This window comes from Chenopodium quinoa, unplaced genomic scaffold, assembly GCF_001683475.1.
Source record: "Chenopodium quinoa cultivar QQ74 unplaced genomic scaffold, ASM168347v1, whole genome shotgun sequence".
Taxonomy (NCBI): domain Eukaryota; kingdom Viridiplantae; phylum Streptophyta; class Magnoliopsida; order Caryophyllales; family Amaranthaceae; genus Chenopodium; species Chenopodium quinoa.
The window spans coordinates 1,298,083-1,319,461 of record NW_018744348.1 but is presented as its reverse complement, the minus strand read 5'-3'; positions in this window follow the sequence as shown (position 1 = coordinate 1,319,461).

Here is a 21,379-nt window from a genome sequence, read left to right as displayed (position 1 = left end):
TGTAATAATGTGTCTGATGCACTTTAGGGTTAATGAGCCTCTTGGACGGGCGATGATGTATCTGACGCACCTGAGGAATAATGAGCCCTTGGATGGGCGATGATGTGTCTCACGCCCCTTAGGGCTATGGAGCCCCTTGGATGGGCGATGATGTGTTTGACGCCGCTTAGGGCTAACAAGCCCCTTTGATGGGCGATGATTTGTCTGTCACCCCTCATGGCTAATGAGGCCGTTAAATGGGCAATGTTTTAACTCACGCCCCTTAAGGCTAGTTAGCCCCTTTAATGGGCGATGATGTGTCTGACGCTCCTTCGAGTAATTGAACCCCTTGGATAGGCGATGATGTGTCTCACCCCCCTTAGGGCTAATGAGTCCCTTACATGGGCAATGTTGTGTCTGACGCCCCTTACGGCTTATGAGCCCCTTAGATGGGCAATGATTAGTCTGATGCTCCTTAGGGTTAATGAGCCTCTTAGATGGGCGATGATTTATCTGAAACCTCTCAGGGCCAATGAGCCCCTTGGATGGGCAATGATGTGACTCACGCCCCTTAAGGCTAATTAGACCCTTGGATGGACGATGATGTGTCTGACGCTCCTTAGAGCAATTGAGCCCCTTAGATGGGCGATGATGTGCCTCACACCCCTTAGTTTTAAAGAGCACCTTGGTTGGGTAATAATGTTTCTAACGCCCCTTAGGGCTGATGAGCCCCTTGGATGGGCGATTATGTATCTAACGCCCCTTTGGGCAATTGAGACCCTTGGATGGGCGATGATGTGTCTGATGCACCTTAGGAATAACGAGCCCCTTTGTTGGGCGGTGATGTGTCTCACGACCCTTAGGGCTAATGAGCACCTTTGATGGGTGATGATGTGTCTGATGCCCCTTAGGGCTAATGAGCCCCTTATATGGGCGATGATGTGTCTGACGCCCCTAAGGCTAATGAGCCCCTCTGATTGGCGATGATGTGTATGACGCCCCTTAGGGCTAAAAAGCCCCTTGTATGGGTAATGATGTGTCTCACGCCCCCTTGGGCTATTGTGCCCCTTGGATGGGCGATGATGTGTCTGTAGCACCTTAGGGCTAATGAGTCCCTTGGATGGGCGATGATGTGTTTAATGCACCTTAGGAATAATGAGCCCCTTGGATAGGCGATGATGTGTCTCACGCCCCTTAGGGCTAATGAGCCCCTTTGATGGGCGATGATGTGTCTGACGCTCCTTAGAGAAATTGAGCCCATTGGATAAGTGATGATGTGTCTCCTCCCCTTACTAATAAGCCCCTTGGAAAGGCGATGATGTGTTTGACGCCCCTTAAGGCTAATAAGCCCCTTGGATGGGCGATGATGTGTCTGACGCCCCTAAGGGCTAATGAGCCCCTTTGATGGGCAATGATTTGACTCACGCCCTTAAGGCTAATTAGCCCCTTAAATGGGCGATGATGTGTGTGTCGCTCCTTAGAGCAATTGTGCCCCTTGAATAGGCGATGATGTGTCTCCTCCCCTTAGTTGTAATGAGCCACTTTGATGGGCGATGATGTGTCTGATGCCCCTTAGGGCTTATGAGCCCCTTAGATGGGAGATGATGTGTCTCACGCCCCTTAAGACTAATGAGCCCCTTAAATGGGCAATGATGTGTCTGACACCCCTTAGGGATAATGAGCCCCTTTGATGGGCGATGATGTGTCTGACACCCCTTAGGGCTAATGAGCCCCTTGGATGGGTGGTGAAGGATAATTAGGTCGTTGGACTAACTACCCTCAACCAAACAATATTTATAAACCTACACCTACACTAAACAAGTTTAGTGGTAAGTAGAGGGTCGAACCACGGAGACGACATAAACACTATCAACACCACCACCAATTAAGCTAGGTCAAAGAGATAGGATGGATAGAACAATAAACAAAATGAGATTAATATTAAGTTAAACTAACACCAAGGGAGAGGGTCAAACATGACAATGATCTTCAATAAAGTTAGGCAATGGAAATGAGTTTACATGCAAACCAAATATCTCATATAAGGCAATACCAACAATACCATCTAACCACCTATCGAGGTCAAAGGCTTCCCCAACTTAACACATGCTCATACTATCGTCATAAGCTGGGAAAGTTAAGGTTTTTGCATAGAATCGATCACCTAATGGATATCCCTAAGTTACACTATCGTCATAACTTAGTTCAATCCACCCAATTACAACACATGATTGGCCATTCACATGGAGTAATTAGTAAAACATGGTTACAAGGTATATTTAATCACATATAACCAACATTTGTCTAGCCTAATACATTCAAGATTCACCACATGCCATCACCAATCCCTTAGTAAAGGGAATTACTCACTAATCATGAACAACTAACACAAAACCCAACAAGAAGAACAAAGAGAAACAATTAAACTAAACAACTACTCTAATCAAGCAAGAAATTAAGAAAGAACAATAAATGAGATAGAGTTTAGAATGCTCATTGAAGTATTGAAAAGGAATCTAAAACAATGTCACTTTGCATCTTCATCTTATTCAATCCACCATTGAAGCTCTTCACTTTCTCTCTCTAAAATACCCTAAATTACTTTTAATCTACATAACAAAGTATAAAAACAAAGATTAAAACTAAATCTAAGCCTAATTTATGTGAAGATTGATGGAGAGATGTTAGGGTTTAACCCCTCAAAGAGGAGAGAGAAAACCCCAAAGAAACCCACAATCCAAACTTCCAAAACGAGGAGAGGAAGAAGCGTTTAAAAGACCCGTAGCTGCTCGTGCGCGCCCGCGATATTTGCCTGCGCGCCCGCGCACTGGGATTGGCCTGGCAGCGACATTCATTTTCAAACGGCCATAACTTCTGTTCTAGGAGGCTTCTGTGGGCGTGCAACCTACCGTTGGAAAGCTCTTTTAGTCTAGTTTCTAATGCAACTTGGATCACCTCAATCCAATTTGTAGATCAAAAGTTATGGCTAAAAGAGTGAACAAAGGTTAGTTTTGGAGTTCCCGCGCACCTATCTTAGGAGTGCCCGCGCCTATCTTAGGAGCTCCCGCGCCTATCTTAGGAGCGCCCGCGCCTAAGCTGTGCCCAAATCGCGCCTACATTCTGCCTCCAATATTTTCGACCCCAATGTTAGGCACGCCCGCGCAGGGTTTTGCGCGCCCGCGCCATTCTGAAAGCACGACCCACGCTGTCCGCATGGCCTTGCTTGCTTGCTCCTTAACTTCCTTTGTAGCTCTTCAAATGAACTCCATTTCTCCAAGCTCTTCATTCTCTCAAAATCAACTCCAAAAGCCTACAAAACACGAGGAAAAGCACAAAAACATAATAAAGAGAGAAACGGAGCAAAAGGGGGTACAAACAAGGGACAAACGTAGAAAAATACTGCGATTAGAGGATCTAAATAGTGGCATAAATGCCACTTATCATTGATCCAGCCAAAGTTTCGGTGATTGAAAAGTTGCCACTTCTACTTCCATCACAGGGGTACGAGCTTTTCTTGGGCATGCCGGTTTTTATCGGAGGTTTATCAAAGATTTTTCATTAATCGACAAACCTTTGACCGAATTACTCAAAAAGGAGGTTGTTTTTAGCTTCAATGAGGCTTGCCTTGAGGAATTTCGTAAGCTCAAGGAAGCCCTCATTTCTTCTCCCGTTGTGCAAGCTCCGGATTGGAGCTTGCCTTTTGAGCTAATGTGTGATGCTAGTGACTTTGTAGTAGGTGTCGTTCTTGGTCAAAAGAAAGAAGGAAAATCATGTGTCATCTACTATGCAAGTAGGACACTAGTTGAGGCTCAAAAGAATTACTCAACAACGAAGAAAGAGATGCTAGCGGTAGTGTTTGCATTTGATAAGTTTCGGTCCTATCTAATATGCTCAAAAGTTATTGTGTACACGGATCACATCGCGGTGCGATATCTCATGACCAATAAAGAAGCAAAACCTCGCTTGATCCGTTGGGTTCTCTCTCTCCAAGACTTTCACATGGAAATGAGGGACAAAAAGGGAGCGGAGAACTATGTAGCGGATCATTTGTCTAGGCTACCTTTTGAGAACAAGGAGGATGTACCGATTAATGATGATATAGGATTCGAGGCTCTCATGGCTTTGGTGTCAACTTCTACCCCTTGGTACGCGAATATAGCCAACTATCTTGTGTGTGGAGTCGTTCCCCTGGAAAATTCTTCTCAACAAAAGAAGAAGTTTTTCAAGGAAGTGAGATGGTACTTTTGGAATGACCCATACCTATTCAAGCAATGTGGAGATGGCCTTTATCGGAAGTGTATTCCAGATCATGAAATTCAAGGAGTTCTTGAGCATTGCCACTCACTACCATGTGGAGGACATGGTGGTGTTGACAAAATAGTGGCAAAAATCTCTCAATCTTTATTGTGGTGGCCAACAATTCATAGAGAGGCCAACCAATTCGTTGTGCAATGTGATAGATGTCAAAGTAGCGAAGGCATTACCAAGAGGGACGAAATGCCCCAACAAAATGTTTTAGAAGTTGAACCCTTCGATGTTTGGGGGGTGGATTTTATGGGGTCTTTCGTTTCTTCTTGTGGAAATCTATATATCTTGGTAGCCGTTGATTATGTGACGAAATGGATTGAAGCCATACCCTCACCTACCAATGATCACAAGGTTGTGCTTAAGCTTCTAAGGAAGATCATTTTTCCTAGGTTTGGAGTTCCGAGGGTGCTAATTAGTGATGGAGGCTCCCATTTCGCCAAAAAGAAATTTGAAGATCTTCTCAAGAGGTATGGCATTCATCACAAGGTTGAATTACCTTACCACCCTCAAACTCAAGGACAAGTGGAGGTCTTGATTCGTGAAATAAAAAATCTTCTTAAAAGGATGTTGAACAAATTAAGGAAAAAATTGGTCTCTCAAACTTGATGACACACTATGGGCTCTTAGGACGGCGTACAAGACTCCAATCGGCACGACCCCCTATAGGTTGGTCTATGGAAAGGCTTGTCACTTGCTGGTTGAGTTAGAATACAAGGCTTGGTGGGTCATCAAAGAGCTAAATATGGATTTATCGTTGGCCGGTGAGAAGAGATTGCTTAAGCTCAATGAACTTGAAGAGCTTAGAGATGATGCTTATTAGAGCTCAAGGTTATATAAGGAGAAGACCAAAAAGTGGCATGACCAACATATTTGAAACAAGAACTTTAAGGTTGGAGACAAGGTTTCGCTTTTCAACTCAAGGCTTCGTTTGTTTTCGGGTAAACTCAAATCAAAATGGTCGGGGCCTTTTGTGATATCAAAGACTACTCCTTATGGCTCCTTTGAGTTAGATGCTGATGGTAACAAGTTTATGGTTAATGGTCATCGTTTAAAGCATTACTTTTGCAAGGAAGAAGTTGGTATCATCGAATGTATAATGCTTGATCCTTTGGATCCCAAGCCTCCCACTTGAAGAATTTTCCTCATGGTCAAGCTAGTGACCTCATAAAGAAGCGCTTCTCGGGAGGCAACCCGAGTTCCTAACTCCTTTCTATATTTTTTTAAAATATTCCAATTTCACTTTCTTCTTTGAATTTGAATTTCATTAATCCCCTTTTGGATTATAGGTGTTTGGATGATGAAGGAGTAAAGGATTTTCTATATCGAAGATGAGAGGAGAAAGAAATTGAATTTTTCTCTGCGCGACCCCTGTGCGGGCGCGCAGTGTAAAGAGTGCCGGCGCGCAGCTCTGTCAGAACCCGCACACTTCAATTCAAAATTGGAGATTCGAGACAGAAGGTTTGCGCGACCTAGTGCGCGACCGCTGTGCGGGCGCGCAAGGAAAGGTGTGCGGGCGCGCAAGCACTGTTAGAACCCGCACACTTTTATTCAAAATTGGAGAATTGAGGCAATGAGTCTGCGGGACCCCTGTGCGGGCGCGTAGAGCTGGGAAAATCGGGTTTCAACCCCTTCTTCCCCATTTCGCCCTCATATTTTCACAACCCTTATTTCATGCTCTCTTCTCTCTCCTCACAAACACAAACCCTAACCTTCCAATTTCACCCGTTTCTCACAAATTACATTGATCTTCCTTCAAATCCATCAAAATTTTTCACTCTACTCACAAATTTACCCACTTTCTCTCACCAAAATACCCAAAAATCCTCCATTTTCATGGTGTGCAAGCTTAGTTGAAGGTGGTGTTCTTAGTGGTGTTCAAGGTTCTACTAAGTGGTATAACTCTAAATTTTGATATTTTATTACTTTGTTTCACTTGTTTATGCAAAATTTTTAGTTATTAAGCATGGATTAGCTTGAGTGAGTTTCATGTGATTTTGATTTTCTTTGTTAAGGATTTGTTGGTTATTAGTGTGATATTTAGTGATTTTGGGACATTGTTGTTAACATTATTGATTTGGAAGCTATTTTCATGGAATTAAGTTGAGAAATTTTGTGTTAGTATTGATGATGATGCAACTATTTTCATGAAAATTGCTTATTATCATAATGTATTGTGATTGAGCGCTTTGTTGTTGATTCTAGTTGTTTTAGGAGCTATATTTGTGTTGTTAGTTGTTGGTACTAACCTTTTTGCAGATTGTTAAGGCTTTGGTTGTTGTTGTTGTGTTTCAATTATTGGTTGAGTTCGAAGGGAGTTCTCTTTTGGTTTAGTTGTTTGTATTGCTTGAGACCACAATGAGCAAAAGGAAGAGTAGAAAGGAGCCCAGGTTAAGGGTTGAGGAACCGAGTACTCAAACTCAACAAACTCAAGCTCAAGGACCAAATGTTCCGCCTCGATTGAGATTCTTGAATAAGGTCCATGCTACTTTCTTTAATGACCTTCAAGGACGAAAGCTAAACCCCTCGAGACACTATGAACAACGCTCCATGAGAGCTTTGGGGATTGACGATGACATAAGGTCGCTCCTTGACAACTTAGGGATGAGTGAGTTCATCAAGCATCAATTTCGAACATATAAAGAGCCCACCTTCGAATTCTTGGTCTCATTTGAAAAGGAACCTAATGGGAACAACGAATTTCAAATTTCCTTCCAACTGTTCAACAACCAGCACACTATGACTCTTAGTGATCTCAATACATTGTTGGATTTGAACCCCGAGGCGGACCACCTTGCCCCTTCATTGAGCCTATTCCCAGAGTACGATGCATTTCGATGGTGGCAAACGATTACCGATTTTGAAGAGTTCAACACTAGGTATTCGGTGGCCAACCATATTATCCACCTTGTGTTCCGTATCCTTCACCGCATTCTGAGGTTTGCGGTGTTTAACAAGCAAGACTTGAGTAAGCTCTCGCATGAAGAGCTCTTTACTTTGTGGGTTACTACTAGGGAGGAGTTGAGAGGGCGGCTCAACATGGGGTATCGGTTCGTCATGTGCTGCGAGGCAATCAAGTCGGGTTACAAGACGGGAGAAATTTCCCATGGTGGGATGATTACAAGGATTGCCAAGAAGCTTAAATATGAACGCTTCTTCCCCTCATGCACTCAAATTGGTCCGACAAAGATTTATTCATTGACATACAACAAATGAGAAGGTTGGGGTTCCTCCAAGGAACTTCAAATGCCAACAATTTTCATGCTTGGATTGTTGACCGCGAGCACTATTGTATCTTGCCTTACCCCAGCCGTACATCCTTGGAGCAAAACGCTAGGAATATATGGAAAATTACGCGAGACAATGGTGTGTTACCCACTTCTTTGGGTGGCGCAAGGAATATGGTAGTCGAGCAACAACAACAACAGCAACAACAGCATCAGCAACAACAACAACAACATCATCAACAACAGCAACAACATCAAGGCATGAGTAGCCTTGAACAACAAATGATGAGCATGCAACTTGGCATGCAGAGCCTGATGGAGAACCAACAGGGTATGTTTATGCAAACCCAAGCTCTCTATGGTGCGGCCGTGAATAGGGGTGAGGTCACCCCCCCCCCCCCGTTAAATTACCCCTATTGGCCACCCCAACAAGGCTCGGTCCCTTAGTGGCAGGGATCGCAACCTACTTGGCCCTATTAGCAAGGGCCCTCCTCCCACGGTGTTCCCCGGGTAAACTACCCGACGGAAACCTGTTACTATTATCGTGCCCCAGGGGGAGCGATTTTAGGGGTGACCCCAACTATCCATATGTCGACCCTACCCACCCTTCCCCTCTTTAGCTTCCCGCCCCTTTTGACCCGTTGCCTCAATGGCAACAAGACCTCTTTCAAGGTCACTATGGTTGGCCTCCGGGTTTCACCGGTGGTTGGGACCCACACGGCATCCCTTCGGACGGTTTCTCTTATAACACCGAGGATGATGGAGATGATGAAGAAGTCGGCCCTAGTGGCCACTAGCCCCCCTTGTTCTTTATTTCTCCCCTTTGCCCCCTCCCAATGTTTTAATTAGGCACACTGCGGTCGGTGCATTGTTTTAGTGTGGGGGGGTGTGTAAGAAGCAAAGGGATGCTTTTTGATAGTGTGGGGGGGATTTCATTGTAGGTGGTAGAGCTCTCATGGTTCGGTTGGCTTTATCATGTTTTGATGTTGATTTATCCTCTCGATTGTGATGATGATGTCTCTGGGTGATTTTGATAATATTTTGCTAATGAATTTTCAAGTGTTTGTGTAGGTGATGGCTCTCCTATGAAGAAAAATCCAAACTCCCGATAATTCAAATTTCACTTAATCCAAATTTTTTTTAGATTGTTTTATTTTATTTCTATTTCTTCATTTTGTTTAAAGTTGTAGTTTCCTTCTTTGATTTTTAACTTTTTTATTTATTTTTGTTTTACCTCAGTCGTTTCTTTCGTTTTGGCTCACTTTTCAAGCTTGGAAATGGAGATAAAAGAAGTTAAGAGGCAAATCGAGCCCCCTCGGTGAGATTGCATAATTTATCTTGTCTTCATTTCAAGTGGCGTTTGGTGAGACCTTTCCTCACTTTTATTTTCTTTTTCTTTGGGTGTTTAGCTTAGGTTTATCTTAGGAAGAAGTAGAATGGTTCGAGGATGTTTGCTTTTGGTTCTATGGAACCTGGGATCGTTGATGTTGTTATCGAACGATCACTTGTATGATGATTGGGATTTAATTGGATTATATGCCTCGTATGTGAACCTTTTTTATTTCTTCCTCTTTCTTTTGTTTTGTTTTCCCCTTTTTGTGTTACAAACATAATTATGACAATTTGAAATGATTTTTTATTTGTAATTTCCTTACACTTTTGGATTGGTTTGCCTCTCTTGACGATGTGTCTTTGAATGCTTATCTTCCTAGTTGATGAGGGTTTACACGGTTTGAGAATGCTTTGGGTTGAATTAGACACATTGTAAGCTAAGGTAGCCCGGTTTAGAACTTTTGAGGACGTTTGAACCCCTAGTTCATGGGAAAGTGGTAAGATGGTGTTGCTCTCTATGTGGATAGGATTCCCTTGGTTGGTATTTTCTATATTTCTTATCCCGTGTGAGCGTCATTTGTTCTAGCCTTCATCATTCTTGTGAGCGGCATTTATAATCCTTAACTATGCATATCTTAATCTTTGTGTTGGCGTCTAGCTCTCAAGATCGTTACCATATAACTCTAGAGGAGAAAGAGGGAATTTCTTCTCATTTTTCTTTGTTTTCTTTGTGTTTTGTTACAAATTTGGTTTTCATTTTTACATTCACCCACTTGCTAACCAATTTGAGCCTTATTTCCCCTTTCTTGACTTAGCCATATTACAAACCTATCGACCTATGTTCTACCAACCCTTGTAGTTAGTGAAGCATTGGCTTGTGAGGTTCGAGTTTGATAATGTTGAAATTGAGCAAGAAAGTTGTGTAATTTGGTTCAAGTAAGGTTTTGAAAGATTATTCATGAAAAGAGTATGCAAAAAGGTTTTGCAAGAAAGTTGAAACTCATGAAAACCAAGAACAAAAAAAAAAAAAGTGAAAGTGAAAAAAATATGAAAAAGATTGAAGTAATGTGGTGTGGTTTGTTTTGAAAGGTTGTAAGTTTGAGAATAGGTTCAATTATTTGGATGTTCTTGATATATGGCTATTATTATGCTTAACTTAGGAATTGCCACCAAAATTTTCAAATTGTTTCCCAACCTTAAGCCATGACATTACAACCCTACTTTAGACCCTTGGATTTTAGAGGGGCGTGGTCAAAGAACGGTGGAGGGAGATAGATTTCAACCCTATGGAGAGAGTATGCATAGTTGAGATGTCGGGATTACCTTATGATTCCACATAAAAATTTCTTTTTCCGGTTCACTGGAGGAATCATGAGGAGCTAGCTAGGGGATGAATTGAAGCTAGTGGAGAGATTGCGGACCGTCTTGGTTGGGGCTAGGGCGGAGAATGAAATCATTAGTTCTCTATGCTTAGCTTAGGTTTGTCTTTTTCAGCCTTGAGCATCTTGGAACGTGTTTTCCCTCTTTGAATTGAGAAAGATAAGTATTCTTTGGTGCATTTATTTGCGTTTGAGTCCAAATAGAGCATTTCAGTACCTTGAGGCTTGATTGGTTTTGCTAAAACCTTGTCATGTTATGTTTGTTGGGTTTGTCTTTTTGTTCCAGTTTTCCTTGCTTGAAGACAAGCAAGAGGCAAGTGTGGGGGATTTTTCTCTAAGGATTCTCCCCTCATTTACACTTGTTTGGCCCTTTTTCTAAGGCAAGTGGGGCATTTATGCCACTCTTTTATCCTTTTTCTCTAAGGATTCTCCCCTCATTTGCACTTGTTTGGCCCTTTTTCTAAGCATTTTTACCTAGTTTTGTTTCCTCTTTTCGTTTCTCCTTTATCTTCTCTTTTCTTAGTCTTCACACCTTCTTTTTATTTTGATTTCCATCCTTTTGTTTTGCAGGTATTTTGTGCCGAAAGAAAGAGGATTTCAAGGAGCCAAGCAAACTGTTCTGCGCGGGATGCTGTGCGACTATTGCGTGGGCGCGCACCCTTGGTTGTGCGGGCGCCCAGCCCTGTCAGAACTCGCGCAGCCAGGCTGAAGAAACAGAGCCAAACCAGAGAGTTTGCGCGACCTATTTTGCAGCTTTTGTGCGGGCGCGCAGGTTTACTGTGCAGGCGCGCTTGATTTCCCCGTACCCTCAAAGTTGCGGCCGTGCACTATGCTGAGAGGGCACACACTTCTACTGCGCGGGCATGCATATGTCATGTGCGGGCGCGAACCTCTGGGTTTCTGGTTTCTTTGCGCCTTGTTACCCAAGTTTCTTTCTTTTGGGGGAGCCACATATATATATACGGGACTCTTTGTAATAGAGGACACTTGATACTAATTCCATAGAATATTAGCCTAATCTATAGAGAGAAAACAAATTGTTATTTAAGCATCCTTTATTGTATTCAACTTTGCTCAAGTTTTAATCTTCAATCAATCAAGCAAGAATCCAAGTTTTCATCTTTCATTAATCCTTTCTTTAGTAATCTCTTCTCCTTTCCTTTAGTATTAGGAAAAATGGAAATAAATAATCCCACCTTTGCTTGGTCTGACAAAAACAATCCCACCTTTCATTTATTACGAGGAAAACCCACTTTGGTCAGTAAGCTTCTTCTAACAGGCTTTAACCTTCTAAAACAGGTTAAATCGCCTAAGATTTAAAAACTTCCGGTTTCTTCCCCTAATTAATGCTGACAGTTCAGATTTAATTCAACTGTCATTAACTCTTTCTCTCCCCTTCTCTCCCCTGTTCTTCCCCATTAAATTACAGTCAGGCCCCTTTCATTTTCTCCATTAAACCTCAAAAGCTTACCCTTTTTGCTCTAATTTTCTGATTTCTCTCTCTTCGCAATGGCAAGTCATGTTTCAATTGGCTCTGCTTCGAAATCGAAGTCTAGGGGTAGGGCAAACTCTGCTCAGTCACAGCTAGGGCAAGTGTATTGCTACCATGACGAGGTTGCTCCTCTAAGGGCTGTACGCCATGATGGTCCTACGAAGGGAAAGCGGTTCTATGGGTGTTCTTATTGGCCTGTAAGTTATCTTATTTATGAAATTAAATTTTCTAGGTTTTTTTTGTGTATTGATGTTGAGAAGTTTTTGTTTTTTAATTGAATTTTTAAATGTTTGGAGTATTAATTTGCTTAATTTGTAGGAGCAGAGGACCTGTGGGTATTTCAAGTGGCATGATGAAGTAGATGATGTACGTGTGGTGCAACAAGCTATTGCTGACAAGGGCTCTACGATCATGGAGCTTAAAGATGAGAATATGTGTTTAAGAGACAGGGTGAAGAAGCTGAAGTCCAAGAAGGAGGTGCTCGAGGATGAGGTTGCAGAGATGGGCATCGCAACCACTAAGACAATGTATGAGCTGAAAGAACACAACACTGACAGGAAGCTCATGCTGACATTGGTTTTCTCCTGGTGCTTTTTCACTTTGGTGCTCTTGTTTAAATAGGTGGTGATGTAGTAGGCTAGATTGGGAAGGTACTTGTTGAAGTTTTTTGGGGGTATAATTTCTCAGTAGCAGTAGTTGTTGTTGGTGGATGTATGTTGGTGTGGGGTTTTTTTTTTGTTGATCTGGTTGATTGATGCTAGTCGAATTGAATGTCCTAAGGGACTAGTAGTTAAGTTTAGTTTTACGAAATGGACATAAAGCCCATGTAAGTGCAGAAGTACCTAAATTTTTTGAGAATTTAAGACTTTCTTATGCAATATATATATGACTATTTTTTGAGAATTTAAGACTTAAATATAGCATCATAATTGCAATTATGTACCAAAGTCATTCCTGTATTTTATTTTTTATAAAATAAATAAATAAAATAAAATAATTGTACCAAAATCATGGACATCATAACAATATTGATACTATCATAAACCAATACCCAAAGGTATGATAAGGTTCACAGTTGAGAAATGGTATCCAACAGTAAACAAAACACTTAACTCAAATCTATTACATAAGATATATTACATGCTGAAAATGAAATCTAAAAGTTTAGGCTAACACAAAATACAGAGATTTCAGCTTCTAGTATTGAAACACAAGATCTTTAGGAGGTAGACCCTTGGATTAAGTTATAGCTGACGGTTGTGGTGTATGCAGTCACATCTTTTGCTCCTGATCCTCCAAGTACCTGTACAAACAGAGTGTTAAGTCAGTTAAAACTGAACATACTTAATCATCATTGTTTTGGGTGTTTTTGTCCCTCGGGAGAGTTACGTCACGAAGTCTGGTCCGGCTGAGTTGTACCTGCAAAACAACGGAGACTCCGGGTGGTTGGAGCTCCGCCTCCGAAGATCAAGTTAGTAACTTGAAAGGGAATAAAGAGTACGGAAATTTAGGTGGGGATCTGCTTGGATTCCAAGCTCAGGTGTTTCTCTGATGAGAGAGAATGTAGGTGTAATAAATGATTGAATGTGTCCCCAAAATGGGGAAATATCTCCCTATTTATAGGGTCATTGGAGAATGTGCCCTTGTCTAGGTCACTTGACCTAGATTTTCGTGGGCTGCGCCATTTTACGGCGCTTCTTGGGATTTAGGCCCTTGAAGGCCGCCATTTCATAAGTTTATCCAAGGGGCCATGTGTCGAGAGGATATTAGGCCACATGGGCCATCCTGAACTCGACACGTGGCCTCCTCTCATTATTAGTCCACGTGTCTAGGGTATTTTTACCCTAAACATTTGCCCCTCACAGGGGTCACGCGTATATCACGTGATGCCTGTGACACGTGTTCACTTATCAGAGGTGAACAGTAACATGTAGTTAAATTTAAGTTTCAAACAAGAATTTTCCCCCCGTTTTCACCTTCTATAAATAGAAGTTTACCCCCCCCCCCCTTTTTCTCTCACCTTACTTTCATTTGACTTTTTAGAGAGAGAAAGAGAGATCTTTTAGAGGGAGAATCTCTGCCTCTGTCTGCGTCAGAGTATTTTCAAGGTTCCGTGTGCTAGCAGTTCAACACCCGATTTACCGGCTGTAGCGGTTTTCAGATTATTCAGAGTTAAAGTAAGGTAACCACTTGTACCATTTTAGCTTTTCTCTTTTCCAACTTGTATACATTCTTTCTCCGCCTGTATACATAGTTTAAGAAAATAAAAATGAGTTCTCAATCCACACACTCGGCACTGCCTAGGACACTCAGCCGATCCCCCGGAACGACTGAGTCTAGAATAGGGGTGCCTTTTCTGGACTATCAGAACCGATATGCTCATCGCCGAATTCCTCCCTCTCTGTGTCTGTGCAGAACACAATGGCCAGAACGAAACAGACGACCAGAAGGTCTAGGAGCCGGCGCACTATATCAGTGCTAGCCGATGAGGTTGTCCCAGACGGGGAACAGAGGGATTTGGAGGAGAGTAGGTCTGATGAAGAGGCTCCTCTACTTCCGGGAGCTCGGGGATACAAGAGGTAGGCGGCGAGGAAGTCGCCTCCTCTAATGAAGTCGGCGATGCTGAGGCCGGCGAAGGGTCCAAGGCCGAATCTTCCGGCTCTGACCAAGCTAACTTTGCGGCTTACTATCAGTAGCCGCCTAAGGTCGCCAACAACCCCAACCCCAAACGGACTAGGATGTTGCCGGGTAACATTACCCTACTAAAGAGCAGCTTTAGGGCTTTAAAAGAGAAGCACCCCTTTGGAAGGGACTGGGACATCATCGTTCCGCTGGCTGACGCAGTAATGGCCTGGAGCGATGACATTGATAATGCAGACCATTACTTTGTCTGCTACGAGGCGGTCATCAAAGCCGGCCTCCGGTTCCCCCTCCACACCGGGATTAGGAAAATCCTGAAGGGGTACGATTTAGGAGTTTGGCAGCTCACCCCCAACTCGTAGGTGAACATTTTAAGTTACATCGCCGCCTGCGAGCTCCAGAATATAAACCAAGCTTCTCCGCCTTCGCTCTCATGCATTATTTGAGCAAGGCCCCAGGCGGCCATGGGACATCGTATACTCTTACTACCTTGCCCCAATATTTGATGAGTTTGGACAAAGTGTCCAAATGGTCTAGGTGGAAGGACAAGTTTTACTTGATTTCTTCCCCAACTCTGAGGCATAACCGGACACTACGCCGGTAAAACACAGAGTCGGCTCTTCTAGGCAGGAAGTGCCCTCTCCCGAAGCTATCTACTAAGGCCCGGGAACAAATAATGGATCTGGGATTTTTTGAGACCACAACCGAGCCCATGGGGGATGGGACTTGATTAGGGGATTTTGCTCCCACCAATCGGAATGCGCCACGTGGGCTAATCAGGTCCTGCCAAGTGTCCCCCAGTTGGACATCTCAGGGCTTGCCACGTGGCACACGCTTATTCGTCCACCCTATACTTATTATGTCATGACACGTGGCATACTCCATGCCTAATGGAGAAGCCGGTCACCTAGGCCCAACTTTCGAGGGAAGCCCAATCAGCCCAAGGTTAACCTAAACCTAGATTGGCACGTTTCCCGAGGTTATAAATACCTCCCTTAATCCTCATTAAGGGAGAGGACGCGAACAACGCAGATTACACACATTAAACACTCTCACCTAGAGAGACCCAATCACTTTAATTTCCGCATTAATTACTCCTTAATCAAGTACTAACTTGACCGTCGGAGGCGGATCTCCAACCATCTGGAGCATCCGTTTGTTTTGCAGGTACAGGCGTCCGGTTCCAGTCTCGGAATTGTAACTCTCCCGCAGGACATCAGAAAACCCCGAAACATTTTGGCGCCGTCTATAGGGAGAGTACTTCTGAGATGGCACCCACGTTTGTACCGGCTCCTAAAGAGATACGTCCCTTGGACGATCCTCTAGTTCAGTCGGACCACGATACTGAGAATGAATTTGAAGTTGAAGCTCACACAGCTTCAGACGGGACCCTAAGGGCCCGACGTACCCGTCATACCGAAAGGAGGGAACGGGAACATCTTCAAACTGGAAGCGAGCCAGCAGGCGCACCGCCTGTTCGGCAGCAGCCGACTAATGGGTCTGCTCCCATCACAAGGAACGAACTCATGACCTTCATGAGGGACTTCAAGGGAGAAATTCAAGAGTTGATTAACAAGAAGCCGCCTGCTCTGGACAAGGAGCAGTCGGCTAAGAAACCCTCCACTTCACGGAAGAGGAAGCCAGTTCAAGGGAGAGAGGCGACCCCTCATCCTAAATCTAGGAAGTGGGAGCCACCTGCCCTTGTTTTCACAAAATACCGTTTTCCTACTCCAAGAAATAGGAAACCTGTTCGTCATATTCAGGCGGACGGGTCGAGGAAAACAGACGCTCGACTACTGCTAGAGCAGAAGAAGAGTGACCGATTGTCAGAGTCGGCCTCTACTTCATACTTCCAAGACAGTCTGCGAAATACCTCGATGAGGCATACTCAATCGTATCATGAGAGTCAGTCAGGCGGCACCTCCCGTCAGTCCGGCTTTCATAGCGACCAGGCGGTACCAAACTTACCGTTTGTACCGCAACAACAGTATTTTTTACAGCCACCTCCGTTTGGTGGACATGCAGCAAAAAATGTCCAACCTATGGACTGGCAGCTACGGTTGCTTAGACTTGGTGAACAGCCGTCGGCCTTCTCCAAGGAAATTACTGAAGCCGCTCAGCCGGCCAAAGTGAAAAATGTATTAGTAGGCGCCTATGACGGCACTACTAACCCAGAAGACCATCTGATGGCATTCACCAACCTGATGTACCTTCAAGGGTTGGATGATCCCACTTGGTGCAAGTGTTTCCCAGCGACTCTCAAAGGAATCGCACAACAATGGTTCGGCAACCTGCCGACTAGTTGTGTAAATAACTTCAAGACGCTTGCTTACTTATTCACCTCCAACTTCGCCATGAACATCCCTGCGAAGAAGACGACCCTTGATTTAGGAACAATTCAGCAGGGCGAGAAGGAGGGGCTTCGTTCTTACATCACGCGGTTTAACCTGATGAGAATACAGATTCAAGGGTTACCGGATGAAGTAGCCTATACTGACTTTTCAAAGGTCACAAAGACGGGTCGACCTTCAAATTTGATTTGGTCCAAAAGAGGGTGGCGACTCTTCAAGAGGCCTTGATTGAAGCGGAAGCCTATATACAGGCGACTGATCTTTGTAGTACGGTAAAACAGTCAGACAGGAGAAGGTCCGACAAAAGAGAAGGACGACAGAAACAGTCGTCAAACAAAGACGAGAAGAGAAAAGAGGTCTGGGCGACTGATTCCTCTAAACAGCCGGCCTAGAAGAAGAAAAAATAATTCAAACCATACTCCCCAAAGTATGCGTTTAACAAGGATAGCCAATTTATCCTAAAGGAAATCAAGGGACAGATCTCAATTGAGAAGCCGGTCCCCATGAAGGGTTCTGCAAACAACCGGAACCAAGAAAAATTCTGTGATTATCATGAAGATGTTGGTCATCACACCAATGAATGCATCAGTCTCATGTGGTATCTGGACCGCCTGGCTGAGCAAGGTGATCTTGACACTTATGTCAAGAAATCTACGGGGAACACTTCCTCGAAAAAGCAGTCGGCCAAAAAGAATCAACAGGCCGACAGCTCCGATACAGATGATGCAGTCGTCTACACCATTGCAGGCGGCTTCTAAGGAGGTGGCCCCACTATTAGGGGCAACAAAGACAATATCAGACGGTTAGATGTAAATTCCGTTCACCAAGAACGGCCCTCCAAATATTCATTTCCTGAGATTGTCATCACTGAAGAAGATCTAGGAGGGGTAAGAGGGCCGCATGACGACCCTATCGTTATTGAATGTAAAGTGGCCAACCAGAGAGTTGGTCGAATCCTCATAGATACCGGAAGCTCCTCAGATCTCATCAGTAGCAAAGGTCTGTCGAAACTAAAATATCAGACTGATTGCATACATCTGGCATCCCACCCTTTAGTAGGGTTTGGAGGAGGAGTCGTCCACCCAGTGGGACGAGTGGATTTACCCATCCGCCTGGGCGAAAAAGGGGAAGGACGACACATGGTAGTCCGGTTCCTGGTAGTAGAAGAACTCTCGGCCTACAACATGATTCTGGGACGACCAACCCTGAATAATTCCAAGGCTGTTATAATCCCATCTCTTATGTTGCTCAAGTTTGAGAGGGATAATGGTACAGTCGGGTCCCTAAGGGGAGATCAGAGGATGGCCCGAGAGTGCTATCTCTCGGATGTCAAGCCCACTATTATGGCCACTGGGTCGAGCGGTGGAAAAATAGACCTTGACAATGTCAAGGAGAGTGCGCCTGTTCAAGAAGCAGGCGGCAAGAAGAGAAAGGCATCCCAGACAGGGGCCGCAAGAAAAGACAGAAAATAGCAATCATTGGCAGAGGAGCGGTCGGATGAATTCCGCCCTCAGCCGGCTGGTGAGCATACGGACCTGATCTTAGATAACTCGCGTCCTGACAAAGCAATCAAGGTTGGGACGACTGCTCTAAGGGACTTGGGTGACGACTTTCACAAACTATTGAAAGAATACAAGGACATCTTTGCATTCAAAGTCCATGAAATGCCAGGCATTAGTCCTGATCTGGCGGTACATAAACTGGCCGTGGATCCGAAAAAGAAGCCGGTACGGCAGAAGAAGCGAAACCATGGCGAAGAAAAAAGTCAGGCGGCAGCCGCCGAAGTTAAAAAATTACTTGATGCAGGGTTCATTCGGCAATGTTACTTCCCAGACTGGGTTGCAAATGTGGTGCTTGTTAAAAAGCCGAATGGCACTTGGCGAATGTGTGTAGATTACACAGACTTAAACAAGGCGTGCCCCAAAGACAGTTACCCTCTGCCTAAAATTGATAACCTGGTCGACTCAACAGCCGGCCATGCTTTGATGAGCTTTATGGACACTTACTCTGGTTTCCATCAAATTCCTTTATGGAAGAAAGATCAGGAGAAGACGGCCTTCGTCACTGATCAGGGGTTATACTGTTACACGGTCATGCTGTGTGGTCTTAAGAATGCCCCGGCCACTTTCCAGCGAATGATAAACACTGTGTTCTTTGATCAGATTGGGAGAAATGTCAAGGCATATATTGATGATATGATTGTCAAGTCTAAACTTCAGAAAGATCATCTGTCGGACCTCCGAGAAACTTTCGCCACACTCAGGCGGCACCATGTCATGCTCAATCCCAGGAAATGTTTCTTTGGAGTTGAGTCTGGGAAATTTCTCGGATTCCTTATCAATTAGAGAGGAATAAAGGTGAACCCTGAGAAGGTGCAGGCGGTCATCGACATGCAGTCGCCTCGTACCATCCGAGAGGTTCAGAAGTTAACAGGTTGTCTGGCGGCCTTGGGAAGATTTCTAAGCCGATCAGGAGACAAATGCCTATACTTTTTCCAGGCAATTAAGAAAAAGGCAAGGTTTGAATGGGGGCCGGATGCTGAGGCGGCCTTCCAGAAATTGAAAGTTCACTTGCATTCCTTGCCGAGGCTGGTCAACCCTTTGCCCAAAGAAGTAATTTACATGTACCTGGCCGTCTCTGATCATGCGTTAAGCGCTGTTCTCCTTGCTGAAAGAGACGGCTGTCAGCTCCCGGTCTACTTTGTCAGTCACGTACTGAAAAATGCCGAGTTGAGGTATCCCTTAGTGGAGAAATTTGGTCTTGCACTCTTCATGGCTGTTAAAAAATTGAAGCCCTACTTTTTGGCACATGCAGTCGTCGTGTATACAGACCAACCTATCAAGCGGCCACTGACCATCATGGAGTCGTCAGGCCGAATGATCAAGTGGGCCATAGAAATACAGAGCCTCGAAGTTACCTTCGAGCCTAGAAAAGCAGTGAAGGGGCAAGCCTTTGCTTACTTTATTGTTGAGATGACTCGTCCTCCTGACTCTCAAGTTTCAGACCAAGTCTGGAAGGTATATGTGGATGGAAGCTCTACTTCAAATGGTTGTGGAACAGGCGTCATATGTCAGTCGCCAGAGGGCGACAGGTACGAGTATGCTCTACGCTTCAGTTTTCAGGCCTCAAACAATGAGGCAGAATATGAAGCTTTACTAGCCGGAATCCGCATGTGCAAGGCGGCAGGGGCAAGAAAAATAGACGCCTGTTCCGATTCACAATTGATAGTGAGTCAGTACAATGGCGAATACGAAGCAACCCATCCGGCCATGATCAAGTATTTACAGGCGGTCCGACAAGCAGTCGGCTCCCTTGAGGAGTTCCATCTGACCCAAGTGCCGAGATCAGAAAACAACCAGGCGGATGCACTTTCAAAATTAGCATCATCCGCCTCCTGTGATACTCCTCGAACTGTTTTTTGGGAAGTAATGGAGAAGAGAAGCATCGAGGAAGACCCTATTGGAATCCTAGATAGAAGCTCAACCTGGATGGATCCAATTAGGGCATATCTGACAAACGGTACCCTGCCGGATGATCATCAACAGGCGGCAGCACTGAAAAAACGAGCAACCAGTTTTGAAATAATAAAGGGAGAACTTCACAAAACGGGGTACCTTCAACCCTTCTTAAAGTGTGTTACTCCAGAAAAGGGACGAGAGATATTAGACGATCTTCACTCTGGTTAATGTGCTTCCCATATAGGCGGTAGGACGCTTGCTCAACGGGCAAGGCGGCAGGGCTACTTTTGGCCTACTTTAGAAGCAGATGCAATGGAGATGGTGAAAAAATGTGACAAGTGCCAAAGGTTTGGCAAGCTAATTCATCGTCCGGCTACTGACCTCACTACCATTCATAGCCCACTACCGTTTGCTAAGTGGGGCATGGATATTCTGGGTCCATATACGCCTGCTACAGGCGGAAGGAGGTACATACTTGTTGCCGTCGACTACTTCACTAAATGGGTAGAGGCGGAGGCTGTAAAGGGAATCAAGACGAAGAATGTAATTTCATTCATTTGGAAAAATGTCATCACTCGGTTCGGGGTTCCCATGTCTATGGTTTTTGATAATGGTCCCCAATTTGAGACGCCTGTTCTCAAAAGCTGTTTGGGTGACCAAGGAATTGCACACTACTTTGCATCTGTCGGCCGTCCACAAGCAAACGGCCAGGTAGAAGCCTTTAATAAAATAATCTCACACGGTCTCAAGAAAAAGATTGAACGAGCAGGCGGCCTATCGGCGGATGAATTACCACATGTTCTTTGGGCCATTAGGACGACTGAAAAAGGGGCGACTGGAGAAACTCCATTCCTCCTAACTTATGGTGCGGAAGCTGTTCTTCCAATAGAACACTACGAGCCGACTCTTCGAGTAATGCTATATGACGAAGAGGCAAACTGGGAAGCCATGCGCCTGGCATTAGACTCACTTCCTGAAAGGAGGGGCAATGTTGTCTTGCGCCATGAAATTTACCGCCTGAGAATGACTAGATCATACAACAAAAAAGTACACAGGCGTCCACTCAAAGTGGGGGACTTTGTACTTAGAAAAATGGAAGCAGTTGGAAGGGCTAATGAGTCTAGCAAACTAACTCCCAACTGGGAAGGACCCTACCGAATCTGTGAAGAGGTCAGGGACGGTACCTACCGTCTGGAAACACCAGACGGCCAACCGT